This window comes from Lactuca serriola, chromosome 5 (genome assembly GCF_051521515.1).
Source record: "Lactuca serriola cultivar US96UC23 chromosome 5, Lser_US96UC23_V15, whole genome shotgun sequence".
Taxonomy (NCBI): Eukaryota; Viridiplantae; Streptophyta; class Magnoliopsida; order Asterales; family Asteraceae; genus Lactuca; species Lactuca serriola.
Window position 1 is genome coordinate 353,559,522 of NC_136412.1, and position 12,322 is coordinate 353,571,843.

The following is a 12,322-nucleotide window of genomic DNA, read 5'->3' on the forward strand; positions in this document are numbered from 1 at the left end:
AAATGTGCAGCAAGAGATGTCAATCTTTTATGATGGGGTCAATGTGATGATAAGACAACTCCTTGATTCTCAAGGACCGTTGACAAAGAAAAATCCAAGGGAGGTTAAGGAGCTAATTAAAGAATTCGCGAAACACTCTCGCGAATACCACAACCCAAGGCAAGATGGAATCAAAGGCGGTGGTGGGTCCCAAACTGAAGAAATTGCAGCTGTCATGGCCATGCTGAATAACATGGATCGCAGGATAACACAAATGGACCATTCGATACATGCCATAAGAGTGGGGTGCGAGAGATGCAGTGGTCCACACTTGACCAAGGACTGCAATATAGATGAGTTTGGGAACAGAAGAGCTCAAGTGTGCTATACTAGTGGGGATAAATTTGATGAGGACTGGAGGAAACCAAAGAAGGAGTGGCTGCCATATGAAGAGTATAGGAGGCAAAAAGAAGAGAAATATAGGCAGACAGGTCGAGGCCTATATCAAAAGGAGCAGTCGCCGGCCGAGAAGAAACCGGACCTAGAGACCATTTTGATGAAGTTTATGGAGGCTTCAGAAAAGAGACACGATGCCACTGATTCCGCTATCATGGAACAACAAACATTGATAAAGAACCAGCAAGCCTCCATCCATAACCTTGAAATACAATTTGGTCAACTAGCCACTTTAGTTCATGAAAAATTGTCCCCGAAGAATCCCGAAGTAAAGGCCCAATCTCACGTAATGGCCATCGACACTGAAGAAGATGCAATATCTGAGTTCCTAGAGGCGTTGAAAGAAGAACCGTAGCAGCCAAAGAAATCAAGGATCGAAAATGGAGAAAGTGTTGAACCAGACTCGCCATGACGTGGCACTCCTCTGGCCACGACGTGGCGCAAGTCTGATCAAAAATCCTTTGAGCCCAGTCCAACTTATCATCCACCTCTGCCATTTCCCACCCGAGCAGCACTTAGTCAACTGGAGAAGGAACATTTAGAGTTCGTAAAGCATGTGAAGGGGATCCCCATTAATACCCCCTTTGTCGAGTCTTTATCCAAAGACCCCGAGAACCAGAAATTACTACAAGACTTAATAGATACACGAAGGCAATTAAAGAAGCAGTCTACAGTGATTCTAAGTGAACAAACTTCAAAAGCTGTGTTGGGAGAAACACCAGAAAAGATGGGGGATCCTGGACGCCTCACTCTTCCATGTGAGTTTGGGAACAAAATGAAGGTTAATGCTTTAGCCGATTCTGGGGCTAGCATTAATCTAATGCCTTTTTCATTTTATCAAAAATTGGAGATTCAGAAGATAAAGGCTACGAAAATGAAGATTCACATGACAAATCGTTCGGTGACACAACCCTGCGGCATCGTGGAAGATATTTTGGTAAAAATTGGAAAATTTGTTTTTCCAATAGACTTTATAGTCTTGGACATGAAAGAAGATCCGGATGTTCCAATAATCCTTGGCAGGCCATTGCTTAACACTGCTGGAGCCCTAGTAGATATCCGCGAGTCTAAGCTCACTTTGAGGGTTGGAGATGAACAAGAAGTCTTTGGGATAAAAGATGACTTTCAAGAAGATAAAGAAGAGGCGTTCACAATTAATGAAGAGAATGAACTAGAAGAACTGGAAAAGCTTATGGAAGAAGAGATAAAGGCAGTTCATCAAGTCAAGAGGACCAAACCAAGGGCATCTGTTCTGTATGTAATTGAAGTCATAGCTTACAAGAGCCCGCCTTCTTGGGTGAGCGAAGAGGACGATGAAATGACAAGTGATGAAGAGGAAGTCACTTCAAGAGTAACAAGGTCAGTGGTGAAAGAAGAAGAGAATGCTATGGAGTGCAAGGAACAAACGAAGGGCACAAAACGCAAGCTTGAAGAAGATGGAAAAGCTAAAAAGGAGAATTCAAAGAAGGCGTACAAAAGGAGAGTTCAAGCTTACAAACGGCGGTTCAAAGAACAAAAGATCCTGGTGGTAGACTCTTCCGAAGATTCAACGTAGAAGGCACGGAGTCCAGCTCAAGAATCCAAGAAAAAGAAGCGCTTCTCGGGAGGCAACCCGAGTTTGGTTTGCATTTTTTTTTAAATTTTTTTCTTTTTAATTAGGAAAGACATCAATTCATCATCTAAAAACCGGTAATTAGTAGAGAATTAGCTGTAGGGAACTTTAAATAATCAATGATATGCAAAGAAATTAGTTAATATGATAAACTTTATTAAAGTTTTGCATCTGGTAGTTTCCACGACGTGGGCATAGCCAGCCACGTCGTGGCCTTTAAAAATCAGGGGGGGACCAATTGCTTAAAACCCTTTGACCGAGAAATCTCATTCCCCACTTGGAGACTCCCACACAAACAGAAACATTATAACCCCACAGCCAATTTCTTATTCTACTTCCAATTTCCTTGCAAGATCTTGCCAATTAATCTATTTGGTACGTGTTTTACTCATTATTTTGTAGTAATTCTTCCAATTTCAAGTTTTCATGGTTAGGGTTTGTATTATTCACGAAATTGGTTGAATCTAGTGGCTGATTTTAGATTGCATGTCATTTAAATGTCCATAGGAACAAACCCCAAGCACTATTTTTTGTAGAAATCGCTTGTAAAAAGACCGATTCAGAATCTGTTTGCGATGCGGCCCACGACGTGGCATAGCCTGGCCACGTCGTGACTTCTGGCAGACCCATTTAATATGTTTTAATGTGTTGGTTGTTTGCTGCTTTGGTTTGCTTGTGTATATAGAAATGGGACCACGACGAGCTGTTCCGCAGGAGGAAAACCCGATAGATGTAGCAAGCATACATCCCTTATACCAGTTTCCTCAAAACATTCCCCGACCGTTGCTAACTACCTACGAGAATCGGCTTGGATGGTTATATAATAGGGAGTTTGCAATAGCTCCAATTATCGATTGGGGATGGCTTGGTGGAGTGGGAATGGTCGCAGAGTTAACACGCTATTGGTCGAAGACTTATGAAGGGGACCAATTTTCTTTCACTTGTCACGGGTGGAGGAATTTATTCGCCATTTAAGAACCCATGTACCGGGAATTGTCGGTAGAGTTTTTCTCTACCGTATGCTTCGAGGAACGCACCCTTGATGTCACCTACAACCGGGCACTTGTGTTTCGTTTGGGGGGTGTATATCGTGAGTGTAGTCTTCGGGAATTTGCTTGGCGTATGGGGCTCTATACGGAAGTGGAGACGCAATCTCTGTTTTTTATCCCTTTCTTGCTTGGATGTGTGCGGGATTTTGCTCCGGGTACTTTGGATGTGCAGTTTTGGCTGGGAATTTCTAACCATGAGTACAACACTCGTGACTCGAGTGAGTCACAAATTCGGAATCCTGTTTTCCGATTTTTGCACCGTCTTATCACTTTTTCAATAAATCACAAGCATCATGGTGATAAGGTCCCCATTCAGAATCTGTTTTATTTATGGACTCTTATTACCCCGGGAGTTTGCTGTGATTTACCTTATATGTTGGCGAGGTTTATGGGAAAGAAAGCGGCCAATTCTAGGCCTGGGAGACCGATTACTGGGGGGCATTTGGTTACTCGCCTGGCTAGGCCATATCATATTTTGACCCATGACTTTGTGAGGAATCTTACTCGATTCCCGGACACAGACTTGACCATTCATGTCTTGGATGTGATGCGAGCGGTGGTGAATATCGGGGGTCGTTTTGTTATACCGCCGATAGATGACGAGCAGGAGGAGGTACAACTGTGACAGCAACTAGCAGCCAGACCGCGACGTCGGAATGTACGGCTAAAGGTGAAGTCGAGCGAGAGCTTGCTGCTTCGCAGTATGTGCAGGGAGTGCCCACCGACCCTTTTCAAAGTCGGGTAGGAACATATTTGGATAATTGATATTTCCATATTTACACTTATTTTTAGGCAGTATTTAAGTACATTTTTATTAATAAATTGATAATATGTTAAGAATAATGATACTTATGAGTTTAAATTGTTATTTTCAGTCAATACAAAGGATTTTCGAAGAAAGGGACCAAAGGTGACAAAATGGGGAACATGGGAGGCTTGGAAGACAAGAAAATAATAAATTCACGATAAGAACTAAATTCACGACGTGGCGATGAAGCCCACGACGTGGCATGGGTGTTCCAGAAGATATGCATCGCGACGCGGAGGATTTCCTTGAAGGATACGGATTGCTTGAAGCCGACGACGTGGCACATCTGGCCACGACGTGGCGCGGGTTTTTTGAGGATTATATAAGTCCTCCTGATTATTACGAAAAGGGAGGCTTTTGGCAGAAGAAAAAGAGTTCCAGGAGACGAATAAGAACGAAAGGAAGGTTCTGGAAGAGGGTTTTCAACACCAAAAGAAGTAAAGGTTTATATTTTAGTTATATAAGAACATGTCTTTCATTAGTTTTAGTTGTGTTGATTTATCTGCTATGATGAGCAGCTGAATCTAGCTACTCTTGTTTAGCTAGATGAAGCTTTGAACTTATGAATAGTTATATGTTTATGGAATGAATTTAGTTGGTAAAGAAATTGCTTGTGTTTGATTTGTATAACCTAGCATGCTATTATTTGTTTATCTATTTGCTTGATTGCATGTTCTGTGTAGCTTAGTGATCATTAAACTGCATGAACCTGTTTACCTAATAATTTAGTGAACATCGAATTGTTAGAGCTAGGATTGACCAATCTTAGTTAGCAATTAGAATAAATAAAGCTTAGATGTGCTAGAGAACGTGTATTGTGACCATAATTGCGTTTATACAACAAATCTTACATAGCATATTTACATTCATAATTAGTTCTGTGTTTAATTATGTGTGAACATACATGGTTTGACATGAATTAGTTAGTTATTGGTAAGATAGAACTAAATTACTAATACAACTAAAAACCAACTTAATAATCCGTAATCATTAGCTAGCCATAAGGGAAAAGTGGATTCAAAACTAAACAAGAGTGTGTTTTCATTTTGAATTAAGTTCATCTGATCTTGTAAAACCAGATAAAAACCACTTATTAAACTTGTTAATAAATTAGGTTAATTTAATAGTAAGTAAATTAATTAGAACACCGTTCCCTGTGATCGACACCCGACTTACCCAAGCTATACTGTAATCTGACTAGGTACACTGCCTATAAGTGCATAGTTCGTTATGTTTGTTAGGTTATAAATATTAAAATTAATGAGTACTTTCGTGCACATCAAGTTTTTGGCGCTGTTTCTGGGGACGGCTTAGTTTTTAGCTTATTTATTTGCATTAAATTGATCGATCCTTCTTGTGGAGTAAAAACCCACAAAAAGTTAATTTTTCAGCAAAATAATTATTTCTGTTATTCACAGAGTCCACGACGTGGCACTACTCTGGCCACGACGTGGACAGTTAAAAACTATATTTTTTTAGTTGAAGTTAGTCTTTCTTATTTTAGTTCAGTTTTACGTTTTTAGTTTAGCAAGTTGCAGGAGTTCATGACCAGAAGCTCAAACACACACTTGGTGGCACCACTGGAAGATCCTGAGTCTGCACTTCACAAGAAAAAGACGCCCTTGCAGGAATTGAAGTCAGCCTTTTCTAGGAAGTCGGGAAAGAAGACAGGAGAGTCAAGTTCATCAGCGAAGCACAAGAGCAATCTTGAGCATTTGGATCATACACCCGTCCAGACCGAGTCCGAAAGCGAGACCGAGCCAAAATTTGAAGAACACACAAACATACCCGAGAACGAGCCAAGGAACGAGATGGCAGCGATTGAAGAAATGTCCATGGGAGCTTACAAGAAGCGGATCCGAGAGGATATGGGTCCCGGTTTAGTCCAACCCGCAATACCTGCCACTGCCACATTCGAGCTGAAGGGACACATACTGACCGCACTGAAGGACATCCCATTTTTCGGGAAAGATCATGAGGATGCTTTTAAGCATCTAGATGAAGTCAATGACATTGCGGATTACTTCAATGTCCCAAATGTCAACAGAAACACAGTCTTGCTTAGGATGCTTCCCATTACTTTCAAAGGAGCTGCTAAGGAGTGGTTGAAAGCACTCGCTCCGGGTACAATCACCACTTTGGCTCAAATGCGTGAGCAATTTCTGGACCAGTTTTGCATGTAATCCAAGATATCCAAACTCAAGAAGGCAATAGCCAACTTTGAGCAACAGCCGGGGGAGTCACTATACGAAGCATGGGAAAGGTACAAGGGCTTGCTCAGAAATTGCCCTCAACATGACCTAAATGTGCAGCAAGAGATGTCAATCTTTTATGATGGGGTCAATGTGATGACAAGACAACTCCTTGATTCTCAAGGACCGTTGACAAAGAAAAATCCAAGGGAGGTTAAGGAGCTAATTGAAGAATTCGCGAAACACTCTCGCGAATACCACAACCCAAGGCAAGATGGAATCAAAGGCGGTGGTGGGTCCCAAACTGAAGAAATTGCAGCTGTCATGGCCATGCTGAATAACATGGATCGCAGGATAACACAAATGGACCAGTCGATACATGCCATAAGAGTGGGGTGCGAGAGATGCAGTGGTCCACACTTGACCAAGGACTGCAATATAGATGAGTTTGGGAACAGAAGAGCTCAAGTGTGCTATACTAGTGGGGATAAATTTGATGAGGACTGGAGGAAACCAAAGAAGGAGTGGCTGCCATATGAAGAGTATAGGAGGCAAAAAGAAGAGAAATATAGGCAGACAGGTCGAGGCCTATATCAAAAGGAGCAGTCGCCGGCCGAGAAGAAACCGGACCTAGAGACCATTTTGATGAAGTTTATGGAGGCTTCAGAAAAGAGACACGATGCCACTGATTCCGCTATCATGGAACAACAAACATTGATAAAGAACCAGCAAGCCTCCATCCATAACCTTGAAGTACAATTTGGTCAACTAGCCACTTTAGTTCATGAAAAACTGTCCCCGAAGAATCCCGAAGTAAAGGCCCAATCTCATGTAATGGCCATCGACACTGAAGAAGATGCAATATCTGAGTTCCTAGAGGCGTTGAAAGAAGAACCGCAGCAGCCCAAGAAATCAAGGATCGAAAATGGAGAAAGTGTTGAACCAGACTCGCCATGACGTGGCACTCCTCTGGCCACGACATGGCGCAAGTCTGATCAAAAATCCTTTGAGCCCAGTCCAACTTATCATCCACCTCTGCCATTTCCCACCCGAGCAGCACTTAGTCAACTGGAGAAGGAACATTTAGAGTTCGTAAAGCATGTGAAGGGGATCCCAATTAATACCCCCTTTGTCGAGTCTTTATCCAAAGACCCCGAGAACCAGAAATTACTACAAGACTTAATAGATACATGAAGGCAATTAAAGAAGCAGTCTACAGTGATTCTAAGTGAACAAACTTCAAAAGCTGTGTTGGGAGAAACACCAGAAAAGATGGGGGATCCTGGACGCCTCACTCTTCCATGTGAGTTTGGGAACAAAATGAAGGTTAATGCTTTAGCCGATTCTGGGGCTAGCATTAATCTAATGCCTTTTTCATTTTATCAAAAATTGGAGATTCAGAAGATAAAGGCTACGAAAATGAAGATTCACATGACAAATCGTTCGGTGACACAACCCTGCGGCATCGTGGAAGATATTTTGGTAAAAATTGGAAAATTTGTTTTTCCAATAGACTTTATAGTCTTGGACATGAAAGAAGATCCGGATGTTCCAATAATCCTTGGAAGGCCATTGCTTAACACTGCTGGAGCCCTAGTAGATATCCGCGAGTCCAAGCTCACTTTGAGGGTTGGAGATGAACAAGAAGTCTTTGGGATAAAAAATGACTTTCAAGAAGATAAAGAAGAGGCGTTCACAATTAATGAAGAGAATGAACTAGAAGAACTGGAAAAGCTTATGGAAGAAGAGATAAAGGCAGTTCATCAAGTCAAGAGGACCAAACCAAGGGCATCTGTTCTGTATGTAATTGAAGTCATAGCTTACAAGAGCCCGCCTTCTTGGGTGAGCGAAGAGGACGAGGAAATGACAAGTGATGAAGAGGAAGTCACTTCAAGAGTAACAAGGTCAGTGGTGAAAGAAGAAGAGAATGCTATGGAGTGCAAGGAACAAACGAAGGGCACAAAACGCAAGCTTGAAGAAGATGGAAAAGCTAAAAAGGAGAATTCAAAGAAGGCGTACAAAAGGAGAGTTCAAGCTTACAAACGACGGTTCAAAGAACAAAAGATCCTGGTGGTAGACTCTTCCGAAGATTCAACGTAGAAGGCACGGAGTCCAGCTCAAGACTCCAAGAAAAAGAAGCGCTTCTCGGGAGGCAACCCGAGTTTGGTTTGCATTTTTTTTTTAAATTTTTTTCTTTTTAATTAGGAAAGACATCAATTCATCATCTAAAAACCGGTAATTAGTAGAGAATTAGCTGTAGGGAACTTTAAATAATGAATGATATGCAAAGAAATTAGTTAATATGATAAACTTTATTAAAGTTTTGCATCTGGTAGTTTCCACGACGTGGGCATAGCCAGCCACGTCGTGGCCTTTAAAAATCAGGGGGGGGGGGGGGGAGGGGGACCAATTGCTTAAAACCCTTTGACCGAGAAATCTCATTCCCCACTTGGAGACTCCCGCACAAACAGAAACATTATAACCCCACAGCCAATTTCTTATTCTACTTCCAATTTCCTTGCAAGATCTTGCCAATTAATCTATTTGGTACGTGTTTTACTCATTATTTTGTAGTAATTCTTCCAATTTCAAGTTTTCATGGTTAGGGTTTGTATTATTCACGAAATTGGTTGAATCTAGTGGCTGATTTTAGATTGCATGTCATTTAAATGTCCATAGGAACAAACCCCAAGCACTATTTTTTGTAGAAATCGCTTGTAAAAAGACCGATTCAGAATCTGTTTGCGATGCGGCCCACGACGTGGCATAGCCTGGCCACGTCGTGACTTCTGGCAGACCCATTTAATATGTTTTAATGTGTTGGTTGTTTGCTGCTTTGGTTTGCTTGTGTATATAGAAATGGGACCACGACGAGCTGTTCCGCAGGAGGAAAACCCGATAGATGTAGCAAGCATACATCCCTTATACCAGTTTCCTCAAAACATTCCCCGACCATTGCTAACTACCTACGAGAATCGGCTTGGATGGTTATATAATAGGGAGTTTGCAATAGCTCCAATTATCGATTGGGGATGGCTTGGTGGAGTGGGAATGGTCGCAGAGTTAACACGCTATTGGTCGAAGACTTATGAAGGGGACCAATTTTCTTTCACTTGTCACGGGTGGAGGAATTTATTCGCCATTTAAGAACCCATGTACCGGGAATTGTCGGTAGAGTTTTTCTCTACCGTATGCTTCGAGGAACGCACCCTTGATGTCACCTACAACCGGGCACTTGTGTTTCGTTTGGGGGGTGTATATCGTGAGTGTAGTCTTCGGGAATTTGCTTGGCGTATGGGGCTCTATACGGAAGTGGAGACGCAATCTCTGTTTTTTATCCCTTTCTTGCTTGGATGTGTGCGGGATTTTGCTCCGGGTACTTTGGATGTGCAGTTTTGGCTGGGAATTTCTAACCATGAGTACAACACTCGTGACTCGAGTGAGTCACAAATTCGGAATCCTGTTTTCCGATTTTTGCACCGTCTTATCACTTTTTCAATAAATCACAAGCATCATGGTGATAAGGTCCCCATTCAGAATCTGTTTTATTTATGGACTCTTATTACCCCGGGAGTTTGCTGTGATTTACCTTATATGTTGGCGAGGTTTATGGGAAAGAAAGCGGCCAATTCTAGGCCTGGGAACCCGATTACTGGGGGGCATTTGGTTACTCGCCTGGCTAGGTCATATCATATTTTGACCCATGACTTTGTGAGGAATCTTACTCGATTCCCGGACACAGACTTGACCATTCATGTCTTGGATGTGATGCGAGCGGTGGTGAATATCGGGGGTCGTTTTGTTATACCGCCGATAGATGACGAGCAGGAGGAGGTACAGCTGGGACAGCAACCAGCAGCCAGACCGCGACGTCGGAATGTACGGCTAGAGGTGAAGTCGAGCGAGAGCTTGCTGCTTCGCAGTATGTGAAGGGAGTGCCCACCGACCCTTTTCAAAGTCGGGTAGGAACATATTTGGATAATTGATATTTCCATATTTACACTTATTTTTAGGCAGTATTTAAGTACATTTTTATTAATAAATTGATAATATGTTAAGAATAATGATACTTATGAGTTTAAATTGTTATTTTCAGTCAATACAAAGGATTTTCGAAGAAAGGGACCAAAGGTGACAAAATGGGGAACATGGGAGGCTTGGAAGACAAGAAAATAATAAATTCACGATAAGAACTAAATTCACGAGGTGGCGATGAAGCCCACGACGTGGCATGGGTGTTCCAGAAGATATGCATCGCGACGCGGAGGATTTCCTTGAAGGATACGGATTGCTTGAAGCCGACGACGTGGCACATCTGGCCACGACGTGGCGCGGGTTTTTTGAGGATTATATAAGTCCTCCTGATTATTACGAAAAGGGAGGCTTTTGGCAGAAGAAAAAGAGTTCCAGGAGACGAATAAGAACGAAAGAAAGGTTCTGGAAGAGGGTTTCCAACACCAAAAGAAGTAAAGGTTTATATTTTAGTTATATAAGAACATGTCTTTCATTAGTTTTAGTTGTGTTGATTTATCTGCTATGATGAGCAGCTGAATCTAGCTACTCTTGTTTAGCTAGATGAAGCTTTGAACTTATGAATAGTTATATGTTTATGGATTGAATTTAGTTGGTAAAGAAATTGCTTGTGTTTGATTTGTATAACCTAGCATGCTATTATTTGTTTATCTATTTGCTTGATTGCATGTTCTGTGTAGCTTAGTGATCATTAAACTGCATGACCCTGTTTACCTAATAATTTAGTGAATATTGAATTGTTAGAGCTAGGATTGACCAATCTTAGTTAGCAATTAGAATAAATAAAGCTTAGATGTGCTAGAGAACGTGTATTGTGACCATAATTGCGTTTATACAACAAATCTTACATAGCATATTTACATTCATAATTAGTTCTGTGTTTAATTATGTGTGAACATACATGGTTTGACATGAATTAGTTAGTTATTGGTAAGATAGAACTAAATTACTAATACAACTAAAAACCAACTTAATAATCCGTAATCATTAGCTAGCCATAAGGGAAAAGTGGATTCAAAACTAAACAAGAGTGTGTTTTCATTTTGAATTAAGTTCATCTGATCTTGTAAAACCAGATAAAAACCCCTTATTAAACTTGTTAGTAAATTATGTTAATTTAATAGTAAGTAAATTAATTAGAACACCGTTCCCTGTGATCTACACCCGGCTTACCCAAGCTATACTGTAATCTGACTAGGTACACTGCCTATAAGTGCATAGTTCGTTAAGTTTGTTAGGTTATAAATATTAAAATTAGTGAGTACTTTCTTGCACATCAAGTTTTTGGCGCCGTTTCTGGGGAACGGCTTAGTTTTTAGCTTATTTATTTGCATTAAATTGATCGATCCTTCTTGTGGAGTAAAAACCCACAAAAAGTTAATTTTTCAGCAAAATAATTTTTTTTGTTATTCACAGAGTCCACGATGTGGCACTACTCTGGCCACGACGTGGACAGTTAAAAACTATATTTTTTTTAGTTGAAGTTAGTCTTTCTTATTTTAGTTCAGTTTTACGTTTTTAGTTTAGCAAGTTGCAGGAGTTCATGACCAGAAGCTCAAACACACACTTGGTGGCACCACTGGAAGATCCTGAGTCTGCACTTCACAAGAAAAAGACGCCCTTGCAGGAATTGAAGTCAGCCTTTTCTAGGAAGTCGGGAAAGAAGACAGGAGAGTCAAGTTCATCAGCGAAGCACAAGAGCAATCTTGAGCATTTGGATCATACACCCGTCCAGACCGAGTCCGAAAGCGAGACCGAGCCAAAATTTGAAGAACACACAAACATACCCGAGAACGAGCCAAGGAACGAGATGGCAGCGATTGAAGAAATGTCCATGGGAGCTTACAAGAAGCGGATCCGAGAGGATATGGGTCCCGGTTTAGTCCAACCCGCAATACCTGCCACTGCCACATTCGAGCTGAAGGGACACATACTGACCGCACTGAAGGACATCCCATTTTTCGGGAAAGATCATGAGGATGCTTTTAAGCATCTAGATGAAGTCAATGACATTGCGGATTACTTCAATGTCCCAAATGTCAACAGAAACACAGTCTTGCTTAGGATGCTTCCCATTACTTTCAAAGGAGCTGCTAAGGAGTGGTTGAAAGCACTCGCTCCGGGTACAATCACCACTTTGGCTCAAATGCGTGAGCAATTTCTGGACCAGTTTTGCCCGCCATCCAAGATATCC

General features: G+C 41.5%; 1 non-coding gene across 1 annotated transcript; it reads right to left on the reverse strand.

The window, feature by feature from the left end:
- Positions 1–6,099: 6,099 nt before the first annotated feature.
- Positions 6,100–6,206, reverse strand: LOC145055938 (small nucleolar RNA R71). Its single transcript, XR_013685482.1, has one exon. It is a non-coding gene; the product is annotated as a small nucleolar RNA R71 (small nucleolar RNA).
- Positions 6,207–12,322: the final 6,116 nt, after the last annotated feature.